General features: G+C 40.2%; 1 long non-coding RNA gene across 9 annotated transcripts in view; it reads left to right on the forward strand.

Moving 5' to 3' along the window:
• Positions 1–26,281, forward strand: part of LOC140256688 (uncharacterized) — a 40,381-nt gene extending 14,100 nt beyond the window's left edge. For 3 of the 9 annotated variants that reach the window (XR_011904829.1, XR_011904831.1, XR_011904833.1), the window contains 8 exons: positions 2,473–2,658; positions 5,239–5,481; positions 7,390–7,705; positions 8,764–8,858; positions 9,441–9,549; positions 10,171–10,303; positions 16,545–19,420; positions 24,995–26,281. This is a non-coding gene — a long non-coding RNA (uncharacterized lncRNA). Of the gene's footprint in view, positions 1–2,472; positions 2,659–5,238; positions 5,482–7,389; positions 7,706–8,763; positions 8,859–9,440; positions 9,550–10,170; positions 10,304–13,929; positions 16,154–16,544; positions 19,421–24,994 lie in introns of those variants that run through there. The other 6 variants (XR_011904830.1, XR_011904832.1, XR_011904835.1 and 3 more) reach the window with 6 other exon arrangements.
• The last annotated feature ends 1,116 nt before the right edge of the window (positions 26,282–27,397 follow it).

Genomic DNA, 27,397 nt, shown 5'->3' on the forward strand with positions numbered 1-27,397 from the left:
CAGAATAGAGCCGATCTCAGCCAGCTGCAGCCCATGCCCTGCTCATGCGGGCTCTACAAAGCATCCCCTTCTTCATTTTTTTCCTTTGGAGGGCATGATTCCTTGAACATGTTTGTTTTACAGAGAGCAGTGGTCAGTTTCTAACTTTATTTTCCCCCCAGCAAACACAGACAGAGAATATTAACAGGGGTATTAATAGAGCTGAATGCGGCACAGTGCTTGTTAGGTGTAGTAGCTGAGAAATATGAACTAGTGAGCATAATCCATAAACTCCATTTGGTTACTATAATACTCCAATCTGTATTTATTACATCCCCACTCTGATGCTTATACAACAGCAATTGCTAGATTTATACACTCTAATGGTTTCACAATAGAAAAAACCTGTGTTCTTTATCTTTCTTTTCCTGTCCAAAATAACCCCTTCCACATATACTTCAGGCTTCTCTGGACCTTGTCTGGGTTTAATCACAGGCTGTGGGACAAAATGTGCATTATTAAGAAATATAAATATTTTCAGAAGCAATCAAAGGGTTGAAAGATTGATTCGGCATGTAGATTGGATTTAATTCGAAGCAGCTTTGTTCTAATGAGTACTACTGGGATACAAAGACAGCAGCCGCTTATGGCCACCAGTTGGGAGCTTGAATTCGCGGCAGTAACCTGTCAAGAATTTCACCCAACTGCCAGGTATTAAACAGCAGAGTGCTGGGGAAGTCGATGGTCAGCCTCCTCCATCAGAGGCTGGAATAGGATTTCAGAGCTCCTATTTTGCCGAAATGACAATTAAGGATGATTTCTCTGCATAAGAAGGTGATTTCTCCCCCCCCCCCCCTGAAAAAGTGAACTGTAGCTCACTGTTGGCTTGGAAGATCATGTCCTTGCTGGGTAAGCCAGCAGAACTGCCACGCTCACCCTGTTTCCCGTGGAAAAAGCCTGCAGTGTCCTATAAAACATCCGCGAAGAGGAAGCTGAGCAAAATGGGACACTTTGCTGCTTTACTTTCAGATTAAAAACAAAAACAAAACAACAACAAAAAAAAACCCAACCACAACAAAAAGCTAAAATTTTAACGTGTGCTGTGGGGGGGTCATGTTGCAGGTACTTCGGGAGTGCAAGACCCTGGCAGCTCTCCTAAATGTTGAGCATACAGTTGGAATCACAGCACATACAGGATCAAACACCCACTAGCTTCTCTCTCCCCGTAGCCCCCCCTTGCCTACTTTTGTCCATAAAAGCAATAGAAAGAGAGAAAGCTTGAATTTTCTGAACTGTTTCACCCATCCACAGCTGGAATTCCAAAGTGAAATGAAAATGCCTTTAAAATCAACCCTACATGGGAGCCTGAGAGAACAAGTTTTCCTTTGTTGTAGGGTATAGTATTATTTGCTGTAGGTTTTTGATATACATTCTAAATTAGGCCTGCAAAGGAATGCTTCATCTTTAATTCATCACTCTCAGCTGAAAGAGATTAGCAATGTCTAGCACGCACCCTTCGTATGGTGCTGACCTCATCAAGTATGGCCTGAAATTAATTAGCCTCATTCATTCCAAATGGAAAAGGATAATGGAGCTGCATTTTAGAGATGACCATCACAAATTGTATGCAGCATATTTAAAATCCCTCCCCCTTCGCTCCCCTCCCCATTTAAAAAACTACGTAGATTAAAATTCTTTCCAGAACTTGCAATATGTCAGAGTTATCAAGGCATCGGGAGCAGAAACCACTCTGCTTTTATTTGTGGAACTGGGAGCCACATTTTGTATGTGTGGCTGTAAAAGCGGCGAGTCTGTCTTGATGGCAGAACACCTGGAATTAATTTGATATTTCCAGGTGCTCTGGAAAACCGAGGCATCAAGCACTTGATGTTTAAACATTCTTCCAACCGCTCACTTAAATCAATATGAAAGTGGTGTCCCTTTGTCATTCATACATGCAAAGTGCTAGCACAAACTCCAGCTTGGCTTCAGAGTCCTACATCACTCATAATCTAATTAGAAATCAGAGCAGAGCTGAAGCAGCATTCTTTGTGGATTCTTGGGCAGCAAATAGGGATACTTGTCTTTTGTTTCCCTCCCCGATAGCATTGTTCACAAGCTTTCACACCACATCTCTAAAGGTGGTTAGGTGCCTCAAGATGTTGACAGCCCTGAAGGACAAGATTATTTAGGTATTCAGGTGCCAACCCTGGGAGGTTTCAAACAGAAATTAAGCAATTGGACGTTACTGGGGGGAGAAATAAAAGAAAAAAACATCCAATGTGAATGAAAAGCTCTAATCTAAAACACAACCGATGTTTTTCCGTGGTAAAATTGCCTGCAGGGTTATTCTGCTAAGTTTGCTGATTCTACCATGGTCAGCAAGCACGTGGCTCCAGGCAGCGTCTCTGGGGCTGGGCACCGCACTGCCCTCCGCTCTGGTCAGTTTCTCAGAGACAGGGAACACAACAAATAACTAAAACTTTCCCACAGGATTTTGGAAGATGCCAATGGCTTACAATGGTGAGGAATGGGCCAAAAGCAGATCCAGCCTGGATTCTTCCCTCTGTGCACTCCTCTTGTGAGCAACGACTGCTGATGGACCCCAATAGTGTGGGCTTTTCCCTCTTCCTGCTCGCCACCAACAGATCATCAGGAAGGCCTGAGATAATTCTGTAGGTAAGAGATACGTTTTTCCTCACACCATTGTGCAGATCGCATGCCCAAGGCTGGATACACTGGGAAAAGGTTTTATGAAAACTGACAATTAGTTATTTCTTTTTAACACAAATATTTCTCTTCCAAAGACCTCGTTCATAAAGGCTGCCATTGAATCCAGGATTGAGCCTGTTATTATTAATCCTAAACGAATTCACATTTGTCCACCATGAACAAAGCTGCTGGCCATCTGATAATCCAAATTTACTCAGGAAAAAAGAATGAGCAAACGTTAGAAGCAGCAGGTGAAATCATACCACAGTTATTAAGCCCTCTTTCAGGGGAAGCATAGGACAGATTAAATTGTTATGTTAGGCCATGTTGTGAGACCACGTCAATTTTGTTTGAGATCTTATCTTAGCTCAGAACTGTTTCCTCCTAAATTAAACCAAATGCTGAAGACATGAGAAGCATATTGAACCAAAGATTCAAAACTTTGGGTTTAGAAGCCTTCTGATCTTTTATCCACACAGTATCAAGTTTTAGAGCTGCTGAATATTAAACAATAACGATTAGCTTCAATTTGCATAAATTCATTTGTCATGCTGCAACACTGGCACAGATTTTCCTCACTGTTTTTTTTTGCAACAAGGTGTTGATTTTACCTGAAAGCTGGTTTCATTCGCAACAGATCTTACGGACTCTGATCCTACGCTTATATTAAGCCTCATGCACTAACCAGAAGTGGTCATTTATTCTGTCTCTGGTGCCCTTAATTTCCCTTTGCCAAACACTATTGTCCAACACACAAACAAACAGAATTTTACAGTCAGAATGAACAAACTGAGCCGGCACTTTGTCCAGCTGTTACCATGCACAAGCAGTTTTTGAGATTCAGAAGTGCAGTGTAATTCACCCTGGATAAGAAATCAAATTTAAAAATGAGCTGAACAGACATTTTCAGGAATAAGTAAGTTTCTGAATAAGCCAGCTTTTTAGCTCAGCCTTTTCTATGTTAGCACTGTTCATCAATATAGTCTGCACTCAGAAGAACCCAGATGAGTTTGAATTATCATAATTAAATACTGTCCTATTTCCCCCAACACAGTCAGACCAGGAGTCTCACTCCTGACACAGGACTTTTCTCAACTAGGGACAACTTACTTACTTCCTACATACAATAACAATGATTTAGGCTCCAAGTGGTTCCATACTTTTTTAGGAAATAAACCATTACCATGAGGCACAATGAGCTTCATCCCTGGTGTCAGGGCACCACAGAGACGGAATAATAGGAGAACTAATATTATTTAGCTGCTTCTAAAGACAAACATAATGACTTTACGTTAAATAATGCAAACTACTCAGCTGAACTTCCGGTTACCTACATGCAAATTGTGTTCATCCATCACTTCATTCACCCCAGCTGTAACCACTGGTTAATGCCCAACTGGTGGGTATTAACACCGAGTTGTACATTTGAATGGGAAGAAAAGGGAAGTGCAAAGCTGTATATTAGCTGAGTAGGATACCATTGCCAGCCTGAATTTGTTGATGACACCAGGCATTAAGCAAGTAAATCTTTATCCACTGAAATAACAGTTCACTTGCTTTCAGGAATGACATCCAGGAGGTACCTATACACTGCTTGGAAGTTCTGAGCACAATATAATGATTCAAAATGAAGGCTCAGCTTTACTGTGAAAAGCTATAACTGTTTCTTATTTTAGTCTCATTGCAAATGTTCAAGTGTTTAAGTTTGGTCTCTATGTCTGGGAGTTAGGATCTTGTCCATGCATTTGGGTGATTTCCCTTCTCATCTAGCAAAGACTAAGGAGGTGCTCAATGGCACCACTAGGGGTTTGTGTGTATGGCTGGGACCTTCTGAGAGTTATAGCTTGCTCCTATTTGCATCATAAATCATTTACCAGTAGTAGTTTCTCCTAACCTGCTGAACATTACATGTCCACACATACACAGTGAGCAAATGTGCTGAAAACTTTGTCTACCGAGTAGCTATTTCTGCTCTTTATCTCAGATACATTATTTGGCTTTCCTGTAAGGTCTTCTTTCCATACATCCTAATGCCACCATCCTTTTCATGTAATAACAACATAAATTAGTACTCTATAGGTGTAATTACAATAAGAGTTATTTTACTGCAAATACTAGAAGCCTATAACCTGTAATTCTCTTTTTCTGATACTCCTCTATTCAAACACTAGACATGTTATTTTAAACTGTCTAGGACCTGAAAGCTAATTTTATATAGTGACATGTAATGGCAATGGAAGCTAGGCATCCTCCTTAGCCCAGGTTTTGGAGCAATATTGCATTTCTTCATTAATTGGTGCTTGGTTCACCTACAAATACTATACCTGCCATGCCCATTATTATTGCAGTATGATAAATAAACAAGAGGAAGCATGATATGTCTTTACCTGTTTAAGGCAAGAGCCTACGAAAACTTAACACTTACTAGTCTGGAATAAATAATCTCTTTTACTATTCCATGGCAGAGTCAGGGGTAACAAAAGTATTTGTGTCCTCTACCATGAATGTGCCATGCTTTTAGTGATGCCAGCTACCCTTCTCTTACAGAGATGAGCTACCACAAGACAGTGTGCTCATGAGGACCAAGCATGTGAAGACAGAGTTGATGGATCTGGAGCCCTGACTGCTGCCCAGCAATGGCTCAGCATGGACTGCTCTCATCCTGGCTGCTCTTCAAAAGTGCTTTGAGCTGCATGAAGACGTAAGAACCAAGCCAGCACCAAGTGCATGACCAAGTGTTTACTCCTCTTCCAGACCATACCTGAAACATGGCGTTCTGTGCTTCTGCAGGTAGGAGCACTTTGTTCTGGCTCACATCATTCTGTAGGCTCACTCTAGTTGACAGGCTTTACTGTTAGCAATGAGCAAGTCAATGACACTAAAATAATCCATGAAAATCTCTGTCCTCTTCTAGAACTGACATTGTTTTATAATTTTTTCTCCATTTTCTGGATAAATGCCTTCAGCATGAGAAGGGCATGCTGGCTCACATACCACTTGATAGCTGAAAAGAACAAACTGACAAACATTTTTAATATGCTGCTGCTTATCAACATCCCAGTGAATAAAGGCTGAACGATATTTCCCTTTGGTTATTCATATGTGTACATGGATATGCTGATAAATTGCCACTTAGTCCAGAGGCTGTACAGAAAAAAAATCGCCAGATAAAATACAATATTCCTAGTGAAAACCTTTATGGAATATGCTCCCGCCCCAAGCTCCTACTGGGAGATGCACAATAATGCTCCCTGAGACCTGGCAACCCTTCTACGTGAGCATATGGTCTGCTCAGCTCTTGTAGTACCAATGTACAGAGAGCGAACATGCAGCAAAGTCAGAGCAAGCAGAGGGCTGCTTAACAGCATGGATTCTGTGGCTACATAAAACTTCCAATACTTCAGGAATGCATTCTTTTTCTCTGCTATTGAAGTGAGGGCTGTTTGCAGAAGCAGGAGAGAGCACAGACAATCTCTTTGGGGCAGAGGGAGTTCACAGCCATCTCCTATAAAGCCAGTGCTGCTGTGGAAGGGTCCTGCCTGATATGTCAGAAGTTGTTTTCTGATGGCAATACAATGCCTTCATTACCTTTTTGTCTCTAGATGCTATGTAAGTTGCCCAGTAATTGGAAGAAAGAAAGGGACCCGAAGATAAAAATCCCACTGCTGATGTAGACTGGTGCAGGGCAAAACATCAACTGCAGTCGCTGTGTTTCTGAGGGAGTCAGCAAAGCCAGGCGAGTCAGTGCTAACAAGCAGATCTTGTCCTGCCTCCGCTCCTCGCGCTGGCAGAGCTCTGTGCTGAAATCACTGCAGCAGGGATCGGGCCAGGAATGAGCGGCTGAGTTGCAAAGCAAATTAATTCCTGCCAAAAAAGTTCAGCTATGCTCAGAACTATGTAAAGTGTCTGATTTGAGAAGTGTCAAGTAGCATTTGTGACCAATTATCCAAGATGAAGGGGGCAGAGCTATGTTTATATGTACTAATCTTCAGCCAAAGTTTGAAAACTCCAATTCATGGACACGCATCAGATTTCCTTTCCAGGCTTGGCATTTGCCTGTACACACGCACACACATTGCTCGGGGATGACAGGAAAACATGATTACGACTTGCAAATAATACAAATAAAAAAAAAACAGTGAAGGGAGCTGCCATGCAGCAGCAGCATGGTAATTAAGCCTATACAGTGATAAGTGGAAAAAAAATCATAGTGCACCGTATGAGTAAAATAGCTTTATCAGCTGAGCTGAAATATTACGGGTGATGTGTCTGCATTGTTATTTTTCCACAACCTGAGAAGCCTTGGGAAATGATCTACATAAAGGAATACGAACTGAAAGCTGCCTCTGCCATCTTCTGTTTAATTAACACAGGTATACCAGTTTAATGCAATTAATCAAGATAGTAGGGATTAAACAGTAACTCACAGCTGAACACAACAATGTTATCAATTCTATGGTGCGAAAGGGCTGGAAAAAAAAAAGACTGGTGACTAGAAGCACTGTGGGCAAGAACAAGCTGACGGGAGTTTTGGGTGGTTTCAGAGGTTTATACCGATCTATCAAAATTTAAGAGTTGTTGATTTTTCATGTGGCCAAGCAGTTACCCGCCTTGCCCTTCCCTTTCCCCTCGCAGACCTTCCAGGGTAATCCCCCGAGTAGCAGCAACTCTTAAAGCGATTCCTCTCTCTCCTAACAGGTTCCTGATGCCAAAGGTCTGACCTTACAATGAGCAGCACACGGGGTGAGATCGGGCACTGCACTGAGTTTCACACACAGCTATTTTGGTAACCAGAACTGTGTAGTCAGGAAAGCGCAAGCACAGAGATTTATCAGCATATTAACTCTATCAGTGCTGTGTCCCTGTACAGGTCCCTGTGCCTATTTCAGATCATAAATACAGATTTGCAGAAATCTTTGTCTGCAGGAGAGGCTTAGCCTGGCTTACTACCACACCACCACCCTTGCTAATGCACATACTTCCAGCCCTGATGCACTGGGACCACCACTGCCGGGTAAGAAGTTGGCTGTGTTTTCTGGGATTGCTCTCTTGGCTTAAATTGGGCGATAACAAGGAGCAACCATGTCCCTTTTTATGGTTAAGTTGACACTTGCCTTCTAGTAAACAGATGCAGCAATGACCCTCCTCATTTTGCACAGGTCACCAAACAGCCCTGGGATGGGAAAGGTTATTGGCCATTTACCAAACTCTGTTTGACTTGGGTTCATGGGTGAGAGATGAAAGTGCTATACCGCATTACCCATCCCCAGGGCCAGCCAGGCTCCCTAAAGCAGTGTTTTATTTAACAAAGCAACTGCAGACCTACAGGAACCCAACAGTTAAGGAAGAGAGGACACAATTTCAACTGCAAATGCTTCCTTAGGGCAGACATCTTAAAGCAAGGATAAAAATCCTAGTTTCAGTGCTGCTCCAGTACACTTAATGATCAGCATACTTCTAGTATAACAAATCCCCCTTCTTCCCACCAAAACATCCATTGGGCTACTTGTGGTGTTTCAGTGTCTGCACTGTTCTGTTTCACTTCAGCTCTCTGGGAGATGCTCCATCACTGGGGCAAGCCTGGACCAGCTGCTTGCCCATGAACACCTACTAACAGCTTCAAAGACCAGTCATGGTGCATCTTGCCTCTTACCCAGATGAAACAAGCAGTCTCAGGATCATGCACGAGCCATTCTCCTGACCTGAGCTACCCAAACATTTTGAATATCCCAGTGCTGAGATGGTGACAGAGCTTCTTCTTGGCTCTGGAGGACCAGTCCTTGCCACTGGGATAGTTGAAGTCCTGCCTTTTAAAAGATGATAGGTGCAATGCTTAGATCTGCTCAGATCAAGCAAGAACTTAACCTGGACTCATGCTTTATTTCTAAAGATCTCAAAATCCCATATTGTTCCAAATTCATTGGCACTGATCAAAATCCTCTTTTGCTTTACTCCCTTCCTGTTGAACCACGAGACATTCAGAAGTTGCATTTGTTGTTTGGTGCTATTACATCATTGTGGCAATACTGCATCTTCTGAGGCAGTTCTGTTTTTCTTCTATTTTCTCCTTAGTTTAATAGCCAATTTCCAGCAAGATCTTGTTGCCTAGATCCTGCCAACAACCAGGGAACAAGCACAAGCCAGCAGAGAAAATGAACGACCAGAAGGTAGGTGAAGACTGATAAATGCAGGCCATTCATGTGACAGGATCTGATTCATTTTCATGCCAGGGAGATTTTTAAATGGGACTTCTCCCAGCGGAGGGCTCACACTGCTCAAGGCCTCCTTCACTATAAAGACAACACATAATTATTCAGGCCTTATGATTACTTTTTATTACTAGTTTCCCAGTCACAGGGAGCAAGGGCAGAGGTGAGCTCAGGACCCAGTTTACTACCATACACTGTACAGACTGTACAGTAGGAGCCCTATAAAAGGTGCTAACTGTCTGCAAATGCAGCCAGGCTGAGTTGAAGTCCAAGATTGCAGATCCTATCAGCAGCAAAGCTGAGGACCCAGCCCAAGTCTCTCTATCCCCAACTCTACTTGTTCAGACACTTTTTATTTTTACATTTATTTTGAATCACCAAAATGTTAAATTGAGTAAGTGCCATGTCCTTTGAAATGCTATTTATTGTATTTACAGAAAACATTTTGTTTACTTGGGCTAGTGGAGATTATTAAGTGATAAATTCATCAGGAAAAAAATAGGCTGGGTGTGACTGAGAAACTTGTGCTGTATTCTGCAGTACCAGGATCCTGTGCCATCCTATCCTCCGCTGTCAGGATGGGGTCACAACTGCCATTTGGAGAAGCAGCTTCCACGGAGATGCGAACAGAATATGAATACAGCTCTGTGTAAGTGGGTTTTTGTTCAGTTTTATGCTATGTAAAAAGTCTGTACAAAGTCTGATCTTATTCCCAGTCTCGTCATGAAAATGCAGATGACCACTACTTGTTCAATCCCATAATGCATACCTGTGTACCATACCATACCAACAACCCCTCTCCATTTACATATTAAAATTATTTTACCAGGTCAGCCCTTTAACATTTCACATTTCTTTTGTAAAGGATTCTATAACACACATCAGTTCTGCTATCTCTCTTTTCTCAAGGCTATTTTTAACTTATTGTAACATTTCTCTACTTTCTTATTTGAGTAATAGAGGCTTTCACAAACACATTATGGCCTAAAAACAACACATGGATACTCATTATCACTTTCTATTTAGTATTTGCAAGTTCTGGGTTATCTTATGCAACCTTTACACATTACCTAGTGTTACACCCTTTGGTAGTTTTGCTCAATTACAGAAGGTAGTGATAATGGATAAATGCGTGTTTGTAGGTTTCTTTACAGATGAAATCAATGTAATGTCCTGAAGTCTAGTAGCTACTCAATACCAGTTTATACAGCCCTCTTTGCTCCTACCGTTGCTTTGAACCAATTTAATTAGTCATTTTGACTTTACTCAGGTGCATTCCTTCCTGCTGCAACAGCAGTTATACAGGATGTTTGAAACCATGCAGTCATTTCCATTCTGGATTCTGTGAGGATTTATTCTTGCCTGAGTGATGAATCATCCATACAGCCCTCTGTGGATTCCAGGTGAGTTACTCACACTAGGTGCTTCCAAGTAATACACAGAAAGGTGCTGAGGAAATGACAAGTCTCTGCCCAGTCAGAAAGCCCAGCAAAGGTAGATGAGAGAAAAATGCCCTTGACATTTTTTAGAGGAAGCCCAAGGCCAGAAAGCTTTTGCCTTCAAAAAAGCATGACAAGCAGGGAGGTGGAGTTCTTGCACTACTGACTGACCAATGGCTGCTCCCTGTCCTCAGAAATAGATTGGGAAATAACTGAAAGTACCTGAAGATATCAAAAGGATAATTAAGTTTCATTGTGAGAATAAGAAGGTAATCTGTCTGGACAAATCTAGGGCCTAGTATTGAAAACTGTAGTATCTGAATATAAAAAAAAAAAAAAAAAAAAAAAAAAGAAGAAGAGTAATTTTGAATAAAGATGTCTATCAGGACTGTAAATTCATAGAGTAAAAAGAGTAGCCTTGCTTAATAGACCATCTCTCCATCTTCCTCTAACTCATTTTCTTGTTCTGCTTCTTCCTTTTGTGTTCTTGCAAAAAACACATGTAAAATCTGATACTGAGAATGCTTTAGCTTCATTTCAACCTTTTCTTTTCAAAAGGTTTTGTTCCACTGGGAAGATTTCCCCTAGCCCAGACACAGTGGAAGAAGGCTTGCAGAGCCAATTTGCAGACAGCTGTATTTTGAGGGGTACAATTTTGAGGACCCTGCTCTTGTGGAGCACTCAAAAATGTTTTTGAACTGGCATGAGAAATCACCTGGGACCCAGAGCAGAGCACAGGGAGCATAGGACAGTATTTCCTCTGCGCCTTTTTTGCTGAGCAGAACTGCTGCACTATAAACAAATGTGAGTTTTGCCTCTTTCTTAGATAGCGTGAGTTATGAAAGCCCACTCCAAACATAATGAATGTATAGATCATTTTGACCAGATCATAATCTATGAGTAAATAATGTTCTCTGAAAACGTATAGGTGAAATAAAGAACTTGCTACTATTGCTCTATTGGTATCAGGGATTACTGATGAGGCCAGCATAGGTCTAGAGTCTCTGTGCTGGTATTTATATACAATACAGAACTAACGGCCAGGTCTGGCTAACAAATTCCATCCCAGATTGGGATATTCAGGGATTATACAGCTACAAACAGAACCTGAAACTATACAGAATTTATCTGTCTCCAGACTTTATCACAAGCCCCAAACTTAGATTAACCAGCAGACACAAAGCATTTGTTAAACTCTTCCATTAGGCTCCCCTGGTTTTAGTAGTCATTATTAATGAGGAAATCCCATAGCAGTTTTCAAAAGGAGCAGAACTCTGGTGCACCTAATCTAACACCTATGACTTCACTGCACAGAGTAAGCCTGAGGACACCATGCTGAGGACCCAATAGCTGGCTGCTATCATGGTTTCTACCACAGGAGAGTTAGTTTTAAAGACAGTGGCACTTAAGTGACATCTGTGGGACATGTGCTGCCCTGTCCAGAGAGTGGACTCCATGTATTTTGCCCTGAAACCAGAGAGGAAGTCACTGGGAAAAAAAAAAAAAAAAAAAAAAAAAGGAAAAAAAAAAAAAAAGAAAGAAACACGAGGGAATAAAAGTACTTTTGAAAGAGAAGAAATCTACATTTCAATGAAAATCCTTTCAAGGCATTTCAAATAAGAGTCTGAGAGAAATAATTACAAAGTTTGGAGAGAAAGAACGTTAGCTTTGATATCTTTTTCTTCTATGAAGCAATTAAAATAAGCAATTTTTCAAATACTAAGCAGAAAATTACTAATGGCTGAACCCAAAAGCTTTCATTTCCTTCTTGGGGCCTTTATTCTTCTAAAAAAAGACAAAAAATGTGAAGGTGGTTTTCCAGATAGATTAATGCATAAAGCAGTCGCTAGTTGGATGTCATAAAAACTACAGCAGCATAGAATAGCTGAGATTAAGAGCTAGATCTAAATCATGCAACAGTCCAGTTAATATCAATGTCTAATTAAGAAATGCATAAGAAGTCTGTAATGTTGATTTGATGGGGAAAAACTCTAATAGGGTTTCTTTTGGAATTTTCCATTTCAATTGCTGTGTAGACTTTTAATGGATGTCCTCTCCAGTCTTTGGTATTAGCAGGAATCATCCTCAAATTAAAACCAGGGCCTAAAATGGAACACAGGTAGACAAATTAGCTTGTCTGGGAAGCAGTCCGGATAGCATGACAATGTGAGCTCAAGCTGAAATTTTAGTACAAATAAAAGAGAACAAATGTCTCAAATCTGGTGTGGAAACCCTATCTGCTTATCGTTTAAACAATTTTAAACCCTGTAATTTCAAACAATGCTACGTAACCTGTTTCCTCACCTCCCTCAGCCTGCCAAAATGCGACAATTCATACGCAGAAAGCCACAGACCATTAAGAATTATCAATTAGCCTTTTTAAACTGGAAGAGCTACCATAGCCATGTATTCTTTCTGTAACCATGCATATTACTGTCACCTAAAGGTGGGATTTTTTTGGCTGCTAATAGCATTCAGAACACATGGTTCCCTATCACTATCAACACTGCAATTAGTCTCCTGCGCCTTCCAGGATAACTAACACTCAAACTTTGAGGAAAATGAAACCTATGGCATCTGTCCCAGATTATCCAGGATGTTTGGTCTCTAGGTATGAAAGGAGAACTGGTTTTACATTGTGTGTTACAGATACCCTGAAGTTGTTATGTTACAAGCAGTGTAACTGTTAGCATGCATAAATCCTCACAGCAAAGAGGGAGAAAGCATAGCACTGGCTTAAAGCAGCAGTGTATTTGTTATCTCCACTTTGTTGTTGACCCAACAAATCCAGGGGGAATTATCTCAAGAATCCAGGAAGACAGCAAACTCGAAATAACCCCTACGACCTAAGGAGCAAGCACACTGGGGAGTCATTTCTAAGTTCATTAGAGCACATTAAAATACAATACACTGACCACGGTAAAGGCAAAGCATATTATTCCTTCTGCCCACATATTTCTTTCAAGTACTAAATCCATCTAGAGTCCTTTCAGAATCATACCATAAAGCCTTGCCACTTCACTTTACAAACAAAGTGGAAAAGTCCAGAGGTAAAATCAGAACAACAGTGAAAGTTTGGCACTTCCAAATTGCTGTCACTGCCGGAAATGTCACAGTCTAAATCCTTATCTGGCATTTTCCCACTGATCAATGAGGCACAGATGCTTCATATTAAAAAGTGATACCATGGGACTGGGGATGCCCCAAGGATTTTGCTCCTTGAACAAGGAAGCTATGACATTCTCAGCAAGGCACCCACCCTCTGAATGATGAGGGTCTAATGATGTGACATTGAGCTCATAAGAGGAGTCTGATTTTCCACAAATAATTCCGCTTGACTGTATGACTGGGGAACTACCAGGTTTTCAAATTAAAAATGAAGCACAGCTTTTGCAGGAGGCTTTCTCTGCAAACCTGGATTCACGTACTACATAGGAAATGAGAGTATGAAGCTGGCTGCCTTCTGCAAAAAATACACAATAGAAAAAAATAAACAGAGCTTAACTTGTCCAACACACTTGAGAGCCACAAAATTCCCTTACTGCTTTACTAAAGGAGAGGATAACTTCTTCATAAAACTATCCTTTCAGACATTACTACAGTCATGACCTCACTGCGGCTCCTGGATCCTTTCTGAAAAAATGAAATGAACTAATCCACCAGTGATCTCATCAAAGCGTAAAGGACATCTTATACAGGAGGAAGAAGAATATCTGGGGAGCCTAAATGCTCCATCTGCATAAAGACAGTAGAAAAAGGACTGTAACATTGGAGAGAATGAAAGTTTCAATGCCAGAGATGCATTTTTCCATCTTATAAACGATTAGGATTCATCTTACCTATCACACAAAATATATTTTTAGGAAATAACACAGTGCTGCTACACAAATATTCACAACCTTCATTCATAGCTTAGATAATTCTGGCTAAGGACATCTTTCTTCATGTTCGTATAGTTGTGAGGCCAAGGAGTCCTGGGTTATGGGAACTCCCTTCTATTCTGGGGCCCTGGTACCTTCTGGCAGTAATCAGAAGGGCAGGCAGGGAGAGATGCTGTGTTTTCTTTGGTTGGACTACCTGTGAAAGAGTATTGGTAACTGAGAATTCCACTGCATTTTTCAAACTGAGGCTGAAAACAAGAAAATCTGCAAAAGCTGAGTACAGCATTCATGATGAAATCTTATCTCTTGCACCCACAGGTGTGCCTCACTCTGGTCTGAGATCACATGTTAAGCGATGCAATGACAAACCGGTTTCCTCACCCCACAGCTGAATGTCACATGGCTGCATTGGGTGCTGGTCAGATCTCTGCCATATCCCTTCTCCTCTAGGAGCATAGTGCCAGCACAGCCCTTTTCCCATCCCATCACCATTGCCCACTTCCTGATTGCTGCAGGCTTGGCAGGAGGAGACAAACCGACTCCTTCCTACTATCTGCAGCACTGCTCAGCCAGGAAAAAGTCATGGGGCTTTCCCTGCAGGGCAGGAGGCTTCAGAGCAGCCATCTGGTAGACACTGACACAAAACTTCCAGACCTATCAAGCAGAGATGATTTCATCTGATCTAGAAATACCTTTCAGATTTCCAAAGACTTATTTTGTGTGCACGTCTTTGTCAATTGTATTTGGCCTTTTAATGTCATCAAGATTCTTACAGGATACTTGCAACGCACGCATCCAAACATACATTGCTATGTATTGTGCTTTCCCCCTCCCCCCTTAAAGTTTTCCTGAAGTTTTTTTTGGGATAGCAGAAGCAAAATTGATCATCATAATGCAAGTGAGAAAACAGGGAACAAGCAGATGACCAGCAATGTAACTGTTTAAATGGAATTTACACCTGCCATTCCCAGAGCAACTTGATTTAAATTAAAAACCAAGTGATTTCAGAAGTCCATTTAAAACTGGGAAGGCTATGAGCAGAATGCATAGATCAGAGCCATGAGATTACATATCTTAAAACAGACACCTCCTTAAAGAGGCTGTTTTAATAAAAACACTATGTAATAATCAGAAGAGATGTACTGAGGGGAGGAAGCACCTGCTTTGCAATGAAAGGTTTGATTCTGGAAAAGACTCATTAGGTTGAAGGAACTGTACTGTGGCAAACAGCATTACTTGTACGGATCTTCAAGGAAGTGACTATTTAATTAAGGGGTAGACATCTCAGTTTTCCTCTGAAACTTACACTAGAGATTGAGTACAAAGGTTTGCTGCATTTTATCAGGTGAACTTCATTACCTTCTGGAGTAACAGAAATTGCATTTGTTTCCCTGGGCTGAGGAATACAAGGAAACCCATGAAAAGAAATGGGGAAAAATAAGAGATGCTGATTTTCTTCAGATGAAATACAAAAAAAAATATGGCTTGAAAAACATGAGCATAGCATGCTCTGGATTTTTGACAGAAGCTCAAAGAAACAATTTTAAAGAAACATTTTCTAAACGCATGTCTGTTAGTTTATTTTCATTTTTGTGTTGCCATGTATAATTACGAGAAACTTACAGAAAACCCAGAAGGCTCTCAGTTTGTTAGAAGTGACTTTTCCAAGATTATACTGTAAGCTATTACTTCAGCCCACTGGGTATCATGTGTAGGCAAGGTGTAAGATTATGCACATGAATATTTCTGTCTACCACTTCTGTGTGCTGAGACAATACCAGCTTACATTTTCTTCTGTCATTGGTCCTTATTCTACTGAGGATATTCTTAATTACCAGCAAGACAATTGGGTAATATCATATAAAGCATCACAGCATCATTCCTGTGATGATTTACACCTGCTAAGAGTCTGATTATTGATTTTTAAATCATATAGTAAGCTCAGAAAGTAGTGAATATATATATATATATATATATATATATATTTCTACAGGACACTTTCTATTTTTAATATAATTACTCTCCTTTTCCCAGTTCATTGGCACAATTCTTCTAAAAGATACAATTTCTGTACACAGAGACACCATTTCTGAACTTCTGAGCACTTCTATTGTAGTTTAAATCAGCTCAAGTCTAAACACTGAATTTGACAACATGGACAAGGGCCATGGGGAGCACATCCTTCCAAGGGGATTTTAAAGAACACAAATAAAAATACAGAAATAAAACCAAGTTCACTGCATTCCTTGCTCCACTTTGAGGTTATAGTTTTATATATCTTTTATTTGTATTTATGTATGTATTTATACACTCAACCCTTGCAGGATTATCCCAAAATCTTTGGGAATTATGGAAATTCTGTTGACTCCAGTCTCTGCTTTCCACTGGATTTCAGAAGATGTTTGGGCAACAGGTTTGCTGAAGATGGAACACTGATGAAATGGGTAATTTTATAAATGCATCGGGGAGGGTAAGTGTCCAACAGAAAAGAACAGAGAACACACAGATGCAGAAATTAGTCTGCTTGAAACAAATAAACCAAGGAATGCCTGCTAAAGAGTCACGAATTTCTTTGTAATTGTTGCCACTCATGGAACACTTTTTTTTCTTAAATCACCTACAGAAACTCTGCAGCTGAAGGTGTTTTGATAGCGGTTATGATCAGAACACCACCACTGCTCCTACGTGAGATACAACATTGGGAAGGATTTTTTCCTTCCTCAAATCACTCTTCTGAGGCTTTATATCAATCTCATGCAATTTGCCTAGCCATTTCTATGATAAAATAGATGTTTTTATCCATTTAGAAAGAGCAATAAAACTAAGGAAAATTCAGGCAGAACATGGTCTTTCTTTAAAGCTCCAACTCAGACAGTGAGAATCTGATTTGTGCTGTATTTCCCTCATGAACTCAACTTTGCGTAGTGCATTAAGTGTTGTAATAATGCAAATCAAATACAAATTTTAATAACTCCTTCCATTAAAATGATCTATTAAAGTTTTAAGAGTCCAACATTTATGAGCATTATTCTAATTGCATGATTTTGCTCGGGGCAGGTTTTACAGATCTGCCTGATCATTGGATATTTGCACATTTAGGATTATTTTAAATTAATTTTTGGAAGAGTTTCAGTCTCAGTAGCAACAGTTGTTTGATAGTTGTGTAGCTACGCATATGATTCCACACGAGAAAAAAATCTACATACATTTAGAACTCTGGGAAAGGAGGTGGCAGAGGTTTATAGAATGACAAGCAACATGAAGTACGTTCTGCAGAGGAAAATGTTTGCTCACTTTAATACAAGGAGCAAAAATTTGTTATGCAATACAGTTAAATGGTGGTACTCTCTGCCACAGAACACACACACACAAAAATAATCTTATTAAGAAAAACTTTAGAACTCAATGAGTACAGCTCCTTTGATACCATTAACCTTTCTGGTTTCATGCAACTTCTTGTAGGATAGATTTCTAATAGAAGGATGCGCAATGGAACTCACACACTGGCTAAGAAAGTGGGCAAAAGCTGTGCAGTTTCCTAACATTTTTTATGTCAACAGAAATAATTTAGATCAGTGCTGGGGGACAAATTCTGTTGTTCCTCTTCAGAATCCATCCCAAACAAAACCACTGTGAGATATTTGATGATATACGCAGTCTGTGTCTGAGAGTTTCCATGAAAACTTTACATGGGATAATGCCAAACAGGCTTAAAGGGATGGAGACAACAAATCAGTTTTCAAGAGGCTTCCAAACTAAAAAGAAGCTATAGATATTTCAAAACAATGTAAAGTGTCTCAATTGATGCTCTTCTAAATTATCATCGGCTTTGCAAAATGCTTTAGTTTAAAATTTTAATTAAATAAATTAAAAATTAAATATTTTGAGATTACTGAAGAAAATAATTTGGCGCTTATTCCTTTCCTTTTAAATATATTGGTTAGTTACAGAATTAGTTGGAAAAATGAAATCTTAAGAACTCCCAAAGGATAAGATGAAGTATTTCTCCACTAGCTACAGAATGAGAGAAAAATCTAATGCCATTTTCACTAAGCACAGATTTAGTGAAATACTCACATTCTCATTTTAATAGCTCCTTCGTAGAGGAGTCGCACATACTGAAACTCAGGGTTTGGGTTTCTTTCCAAGTGTGATGCTTACACACAGTAAGTGATGACTTATTTTTATTAGACGCTGTCATCTACATTTCAAGATAAATACCTGGAGGTGATCCAGTTTCCACGCAGGCGATAGTCTTTTTTGTTTCCTTATAGAATAGAACCCTAGAATTCTTTGAATTGGAAGGGACCCTTAATGGCCATCTAGTCCAACTTTCATTCAATGAAAAAGGACATCTGCAACTCGATCCGGGGGCCCTGAGCCCAGTCCAGCCTGACCCTGAGTGGCTCCAATGACAGGGCATCATTTTTCTTACACTGCCACAAGCAGGACAGGAAGTCTGAGCAGAGAATTTCAGCCACATTTAGTTCACAGACTAACATGTTAAAACAAAAAGGATGATTAACTCTTAAGTAATTTAGAAGTGAGCTATGCAAGGTGAAAGAGCCCTAGATGCCAGGAAGGGTTAGGCTTTGGTCAGAGGACAGGGCAGATGACACAGGGATGGTGTGTACAGCCATACCATGCGATGATGATGGTGTAGGGCAGGAACATCCCAAGGTGTCTGCCCAATTTGTTAGGAATTTCGCCTCTGAACTATTACCTCCAGGTCTTTCCAAAGCACCCTCAGTCCTTTTATCTCTGAGCTATCTCAGAGTTTACTGCCTGCCTATTGCCTTAGCTGAACTACACTAATAGTGAACTAATTACATATGAACATTCTAATTTGCTTTATGTCTTTCTCAAAAAACCACGCGTGTGCAGGCATGCACACAAGTAAACTTTTGCTCATGCTATAAAACTGCAGCATGATGTAGAATCAGTACGCTAGCCCAAGCATTACAAAACATTGCATGCTCACTGCCCATCTACTGCTTGTCCCTATCAGGCCACCACCAGTGCTTGTCATTCCTGATCTGCAACATCACCTGCTGCTCCAGACCAGAAAAGGGAGCAAAGAAGAGAAATACGTGTTTGTCATTGAACTGAACTGAGAAGAAGGAAGACGAGAACGATAAGATCATCGCCTGCAGCACTTTGTTTATGAGAACATCCTTCCAGTGATATATGCCTGCACCAGGTGAAAGTATTGTGTCACCCCTAACATATTTTAAATGCCAGGGCTGTCATGCAAGAAGACAATGATGAACAAGTTTAAACAGAATATGGTATTGTAGCCATGTGCAGTGTTACCTTTAAAAGGTCTGCATCAGTAGTGTTTCTTAACAAAGCATTTCCGAACTGTCACATTCCCCTACAGAACATCTTTCACACACTCAATGAAATTATTTCTATTGTAGATGAACCATATGTAACAATATATATATATAAAACAAACTAGAACATCTTCTCATGCAAGTTTTCCCAACCACACTAATCTGATCTTCTCCTAACTCCTTGGATAACAGTTTAGGGACTACACCTCACTTGGCAAACAGGTAAATAAAGGGACATTCACACTGTGCTATGAAGAGCAGGAACCTGCCCCAGGTCATATTGCAGGCCAGAGGTTTGTTTGGTTGAGCTCTGGTGTGTTCCTGTGAGTTGAAAGCCCATTAACTAGCTGCTGGAGCTCCCAGACTGCATCACCTAGTTTAATTTCACACAAAAGGACTTGCATGCTGTGGAGCACAGAATGCAGGGTTAGCTGGAGAATTCATTTAAAATACACTCCAGTCCCAAAACAAAACGCTACTTGAGAAACACCTCTTGTCACAAAGCAGGTATGCACAGAACTATTGGCATATGGCAGTTTTCTTCCCAAATAAATATCTCAAGCTTAACTGCATGAACACCATCACTGTGCTACAAGGTCATTGCACAACATGACTCATTTTCCCAGACTGACAGTTCAGTGAGTCTTCGGAACACCAGCATCCAACACATGATGCTGAACACATGCATGACCATATCCACCTTGGATTCAGATGAAAGAGCTTTAACCACCTATGTCTCATGGAATGAAAGCAACCATGACATCAGAGTTTGCCATCTTTGAGGTCAAAGCTGTTCTGTGAACCATCCAAGACAGTACTAATTTACAGGAGAAGAAGGGCATTCCTGATTGCCTGAAAAATGCCTGCAAAGCTAGGATTCCTTCAGCACTGACTGACTGAGGGGGTCCTGCATGGGCCTGTATAACCTGTTCAACACCTTCCCATTAGTTTTCCTTTCTGGAGAATAGAGACACCTGATGTTTTTTTACTCACAAGGTTATTAGAAGGACTTTCCAATTAAGGTTCTTTACAAATGAAAGTGTCTTGTGAACAGTATTTAATCATCCGGCTAAAAACAGCCTCCAATTTCTTTAGGCAGATCCTCAGTTTTCATGGGGACTGGTCAAGGTGTTCAGTTTACGTAAGGCTGCAGGGTCTTACGCTGCATCTTTAAGACATAGTTTACTTCTGAATCAGTAAATGTACTAGACAAAGCAGCCATTATTTATGCATTCCTGCATACATGGCAAGGTGAAAATAATAGAATAAACATCATATACTTCATTATGATATCGGTTTACACTTCCAGGGTACACAAAAAGAGGCCATTTCATCAAGCTAATTGCCTGAAAGTAAAAGAGAGAACTTTAGCTATTAGTCTATTATGGGGCTTTTTTCTTAATCACAAATAGGGGCCGTGTGTCCCTAGGGGGATGTGTATTCTAATTTACAATTGAACTACAGATCAGAGCAATCAATCTTGTGCAGCACTTTTACAGTGTAATTGCTGCAACATAACAAATAAAAAAAAGCAGCCTAAGTCGAGTTTCAGCTTGAGGTGGAGATATTTACCAGGCATTGGGTCGGGGTGGGAGGGAAGCAGAGGCACCACAGCCATGAATATGCAATGAGGGCTCATTAGTGCCCCAGTGTTGCCATGACGAATGGCATTATCCCCAGCCTGGTGCAGCCTAAACATGAATTTTATAACGATCCATTTATCATGACTTGTCATGGGGTTCTTTACTGTACTTTCTACTGGCTCTCACACCTTCCTCCATTATCACCTCAGAATTCCTTTTGTTATTTTGTCTTTTTGGTAATGAAGCCCAACTTATAAGGGAAGATGACTGCAAACAGCAGTTTGCTGGCGTGCCAGAGCAACTTAAGGCTTCCTCAGCTGGAGACCTACAGCCAAATGCTTAGGTGGTCTTCAGTCCACTTACCAGTGGATAAGTATCCTCATTGTCACAAATATCTGCAATCTTGTCAGTTGACTCAGCAGAAAGGTCTTAGATTGACCGAGCATCAAGACAACTATCTTTCCATTCTGGCAGATGTGATGGATGAATCTGTTTTGTTGACCTAGGCCTGTCTAAAAGTGCTCTTCCTCAGCCCATGCCAGCAATGTGCGCAGTGTAGAAATTCAACCTTTGCCTCTACATTGATACAGGTACTGAACCAGGTAAATAGACAAAAACTGCATTCCTAACTTCTGTTAAACTGGAAAAAATACTGGATGCAAAACTGAAGTGACAGAAAAGGCATTTACTCTCCAGGAGCAAGAGCTAATAACCAACTCCATAGGAAAACAAAATTACCAATAAGTAATTAGTGTGTCTGGCTTGAGCTCATTTTTGGTCACTGCACACTGTCTGTTTTACCGCTGTCCCTTTGGCCTACCCGATTCCACATTTAATATACTACTGCTTATAAAGAAATCCCTGCGGCTCAGGAGGCTGAATTGCCATGCCGGGGTAGGGCCTGCTTTCCAGTATATAGAAGATTTCATTTCCCAAGTTACAAATCTGACATCTCATGGCCAAATCCATGCCAGTTTATTTCTGGGAAGTCTGTCCTCATTATTTACCCCAAATAGTTTCACTGTCAGTATGCCTTTTTTCCAGTATGAAGTGACTGCAGCATCTGAAAGTATCAAGCCTCTCTTTGTTGGATTTTACACTTTTGCTATTACAAGAATTTGTCTTTGGGGACAGAAAAATCAAGCAACTTATTTCCAGCTATTACTTGGATAGGACTTCATGTTCTTAAACAAGTTGTGAGCTCCCATGATCTCTGAAAACAACTCTCCCGAGATCTCACATCAGGATAGTCCTACAGTTCTTTCATTACTCTACTGGATGTTTGAAAATATTAAAAGGCATCGAACATCCCAGTCCAGCAATTTATAGACTCGGAGTCTGGTGCTGTAGCCCTCAAAGCCTCTATTTCTTCCACAAAATCCGCACTTTGCTATTACCGTCACCAAGACAGGCATGTGTTTCACTAGAGGAGCAGTTTGTCAAAGCAACAGTCCATTACCTAGAGATTCATCACAGGTTCTCACTTCAGCACACAATGGGAGAGAGTCTGCATGCCAGAACCTAAGGGGGGGAAGGAAAGCTTCCTTGCAACGAGGTGCATGAGGTATGAGGCACACTGATTTAACTCAGGCATAGCTGATTAAGGCAGCAAATGCTGATGAGTTTGTGGTATCCTTTCTTTTTTTTGCCTGCCAGGAAGGTCAGACTGCCATACCTGACTACAGAGTCACTAGCCACAGCTTATAAGATGCAGTAAGCAGATGGCCATGTTAGTTGGACTTAGTGATTTGTAGTCCCACACAATGAGTTTTTTCTATTACTTTTATATCAATAGCTGGGGGTCCTTCAGGGAAAAATACTCATCTTTCACCCGCTCATCAAAAAAACAGACATTAAAACAAGGATTATTAAAGGCCAACCAATGCAGATGACATCTATATCTATGTCACTGTAACACCCCGTGCCACTACAATCACATTGTAGATTTCTAGGTTGAGATCAACAACCATATGGAGGGCAGCTGCCTGAGACAGAACAGCATTTACTGTTCCTCAGTCAATCTACAAATGGCAATAATTAAAATAAAATTCCAATCCTCCAAATATTAAGTCCTTGGTTCTAAACCAACAGGCCTCAGATTATAGGAAACACCCAAATTTCGGGTGAAAAAAAGCCTCTGTCACACGAATTCAGATCCCAATATAAATATCAAATGTGAGATCTTCTGAAGAGAAATGAAAAAAAAAAATAGGCAATATTTTTAAAATGGAAGATAAGCACATAGTCTGGGACTAATTGTTTATCCAGAATTCAAAGGAAGCTTAATAACTGACTGCCTTAGAATCGGAAGCTGTGAGCAAACTCACTGGAAAGTACTGCACCATCTTAATGCAATCAAACCTTACCCACAAAAATATGCATACTTACATCCAACAGTTTGCTACATTTACAGACAGAATTCTTTGGACGCAAGAAAATATGGAAAAGAACTGCAGGTGTGATTGCTATATAATGGTGTTCAGTATCTGTTCAACTGATGTATTTACAAGAAAAACAAACAAACAAAAAAAGCAGATACTATTTCCCCATATAAAGTAGCATATTTTAAAGGCATTGGATAAAATGCATGCTTGGAATGAGTTTCGTATTCTGTAATTTGAACACCTAGACAGTGCCAGGAACACATCCCACCATGCCTGCAAAGACTACCTAAACTACAGAAACCTGAGCAGCCTTTTTTTGGGCTATTTCTTTTTGTGGAGAAATCTCTCCCTCTTGTCTTAACTGTATTTCAAAAGTGGCCCAGTAATGTTTTCCCCACTGTTCTCCCTCCAAGGCTTAGCTATAGGCACCCTAATAAATGAATATACATTCCCCTGGTTCTGTTTCAGTTTCGTCTTTAAGCTCTGTCTTTCCTTATCTGGAGCCAATGACTCTCTGCTTTCCACTTTTAAACAAACAAACAAAATGTCCTTCTCCACTGTCCTCCTCTTATCCCTCCACTTTCTTTAATGACATCTTCAGTCATTAATGAGTTAATAAAAATCTCAAAGTCATCTGGGAATAGATAAGGGGAAAGAAAGAGGAGTATTGTACACATAATGACAGGCTCCCTGCTGGCCCTAAGATGTCATGGGTCAGCCATGTTAAGAATGTGTGTGCCCAATCATCTGCTGATTTTTATCAGCAAGGCCTCAAGCAGAATCTGACACGGCCAGTTTGGGAGTTACAATGAATAAACAATGACTTCTTGGATTGTTGGCGGCTGTATGATAGAGTGAGAGGGTTTATATATACTAAAACATGATGACATTAGCAATCAATATACCAATTACTGGACAAGTTATTGGACGAAGAATGCACATGTCTTGAGCTTTGTGCACTTTGAACATGCTACCAGTGATGGAGACCACAAATAATGGTGCTTAACCCTTCCCAAGCTAAATATGCTATTTCTTGACAATGCCTATAAGTTTGATTGCATGCTGAGAAAAACAACAACAAACAACTGGTCTTGATTCAGCATAGTAAGTCTTTCAGATAGAAGACACGAGCTTGATAAATTTATTTTTCATTAGGACTTAAAGAAAGGAATAGATTTTTTCAAGTGAGCCTTTCGATGCTCGAACAACAGATAATTTAAATTGTTCCCCATAAAATTTCAGAGGAAATCAATTTCTTTTCACCCAAGCACCGCTAGCATACCACAAACTTCATCACTGAGAAGTTAGAACACATTTTTATAGGGTCATTTAGACAAATACCCCAACATGCTTCACTTGCTTACTCCACAATAGAGGAAGGAAGACAGAACTCTAAGATGCCACTTTTATTCCTGTGCTACCAGAAATATGTTTCTGCATCTGTTCAATGTCATTTTCTTGCTCTCTTTAGAAATCTCAAAATATTCAGTGTCTACAAGTTTATCTTCTATTATTCTGGAAGTGATTGTGAAGATTCAATGTCAGTTTCATAATTGAAACCAGAATGAAATGTGGTTAAGTCAGTCACCTCATTCAAAGAACAAATGCAGAAGACAGCTGACATGGAGACTGAAGATGAGGACAAAGCTGCCACATCTGGGGCTCAGCAGAAGCACTGGACTAGTGGTGTCATCTCTCCGTTCAGATAGACAAGTATACATTCCAATGGAAACTCATGGGCTTTGCCTTGAGATGAATCATTAAAATTATGTGGGAAAGATTTTAAGATTGTTCTCCTTTTTTGCATAGCATTACAAATGACAGCTTTTACTGAGATCTGGGAAACAGAGCTGAGGAGGTAGCAATGCCACATTCATTTTGACTTTTGCTCAGGTGAGAGCACACAAGTCAGCATAAACATACAATGACTTTGTCTCTTAGGGAATCAGGCAACAGTAGAAATTGTGCAAGACAACCCAAAATGTTCTATGTACTTTGTGTAGATGAGAGGCCAAATAAAATCTTAAGATGTATCTCTTACAGACTGCTCTTGTGATGCAAAGCTAAAGCGTTGGTCTAAATTACGATCATATCTGCTCCAGCTTCTGAGCACTAAGCACCTCTCAGAGCTGTGTTGGACAGTAATGGCAGAGGAATCAGTCCCAGACATAGGGGAAAAATAGATGAGACCACATCTGGTTTTAACTGCTGCAGTTATGAAATGCTCAGCTGCATCCTCTCAAATGGCTCTTCCCATTAAGTTCATGAAAAGTTTGGAAGTGAATTTGTCCAGCACGTCTGATATGAATAACAAAATGCTTTTAAATGTAAATGTTTCATAAAATAGCACCATTATCATACATTACAGTGAGTACAGTTGAAAAAACTCAATCCCTCCTCCGTAATTTACAATTAACTTTTTGCCTCAAGGTAACAGCTACATTCACAAAAATAATGGTAATAGATTGACCTTGTTATGAATGGATAACAAGCTGGAAACAATATAGTTTGTCACAGAGCATTAACTGTTACTGTTGAAATTGTAAATAATGCGTAGAGAACATACAATGTAAATGGCTCCCCTTAAAAATATTAATTATGTCGATTAAACACTTGATGCATAATGGATTACTCTGAAATCTACTTAAGTCCATGTCAAACTGAATACACCACTTCCTAAGATCCTTTTCTGCCCTGACTGCTCATTGTGAACATAGCATTTACAATGAAATACGGCCTTAAATAAAAGATATTTGGCCACTTTTTTGTTGTTGAGATTGCTTGCATGCTTTTTCACTGAGTACAGCATCAGAATATTCGACTGTCTAGAGACGCTAGGCTCTTCTGAGATGCTTTTAGGCTGTTTTGGAAGCTAATGAAAAGAAACCCTCATCCAACAGTACAGGCCACTCACTGAAGGATCTCTATGGGATTCAGAGCACACCACTGGCTTTTATGCCACTTCGTAATCACTGGTAATGGGACAGAAGAATACAGATAAGTTTTTACACCTGACTGGTTTCTTACACAAAAGTGGTGTAACTCATCACCCATAAGGAAGCAAAAGCTTTGAGAGCTGAAGCTACTCAGCTGATGTGTGCTTTGTGTCTCCTTCAGAGCCTGGGTTGCAGTCATCTGGGAGAAGATTGCTATCACATGGCTTTAGAGAGCAATCCAAAAACTGGTACATAACACACGGCATAGAAAAGATTAGACTTTTCTGCCAGTGCCCTGGGACCACTAATTCACTAACAGGAGACTAAACCATATTTTTTGTGCTTTCCAACCACAGTAAGTGCTCCTCAGCTGTGGCTCAGTGCTGGACTTAACAGCACAATACTTCACTGTTCTGGCTAATTACCATGTATAGACTGTTGCATTATAAAGGAGGGATTCCCGCTAGATTATCCACATAGAGAAAGTGATATTAAAATGACAAGCCACCAAAAGGTCAAATAACCAGTTGCCAGAAGTTAGAATAACTAGACTGCAGAGCAGCAATATCTGGGGAGCTGGCATGTGTCCCAGGACTCGTTGTCATACAAATGGAAAAAAAGACAGCTGGAATCTTTCTGGATTGACTGTTATTTTCTCTGAGCATAGTGTAAATCTGTCACTTTGGTTTTTCAACCAAACGCCTGAATGGGGAGTTCAGAAACTGATACAGTAAAATACAAAGTTTCTTTATACATCATTTTTCCATGTGTGAGCTTCAGCTACTTTAAGTTTAATCCTTTGGTATCAAGGACTGTTCACGTTGTAAGCATAAAGAGTCTGATTAAAGTTAGGTCTCTTCAGTATGCCTGTAAACCAAGCAAATAGCCACACTTGCCAAGAGGTATGTTCTCCTGTCTTAGGAGAAAAAGTCACTGCA

The sequence above is a fragment of the Excalfactoria chinensis genome, chromosome 10 (assembly GCF_039878825.1).
Source record: "Excalfactoria chinensis isolate bCotChi1 chromosome 10, bCotChi1.hap2, whole genome shotgun sequence".
Taxonomy (NCBI): domain Eukaryota; kingdom Metazoa; phylum Chordata; class Aves; order Galliformes; family Phasianidae; genus Excalfactoria; species Excalfactoria chinensis.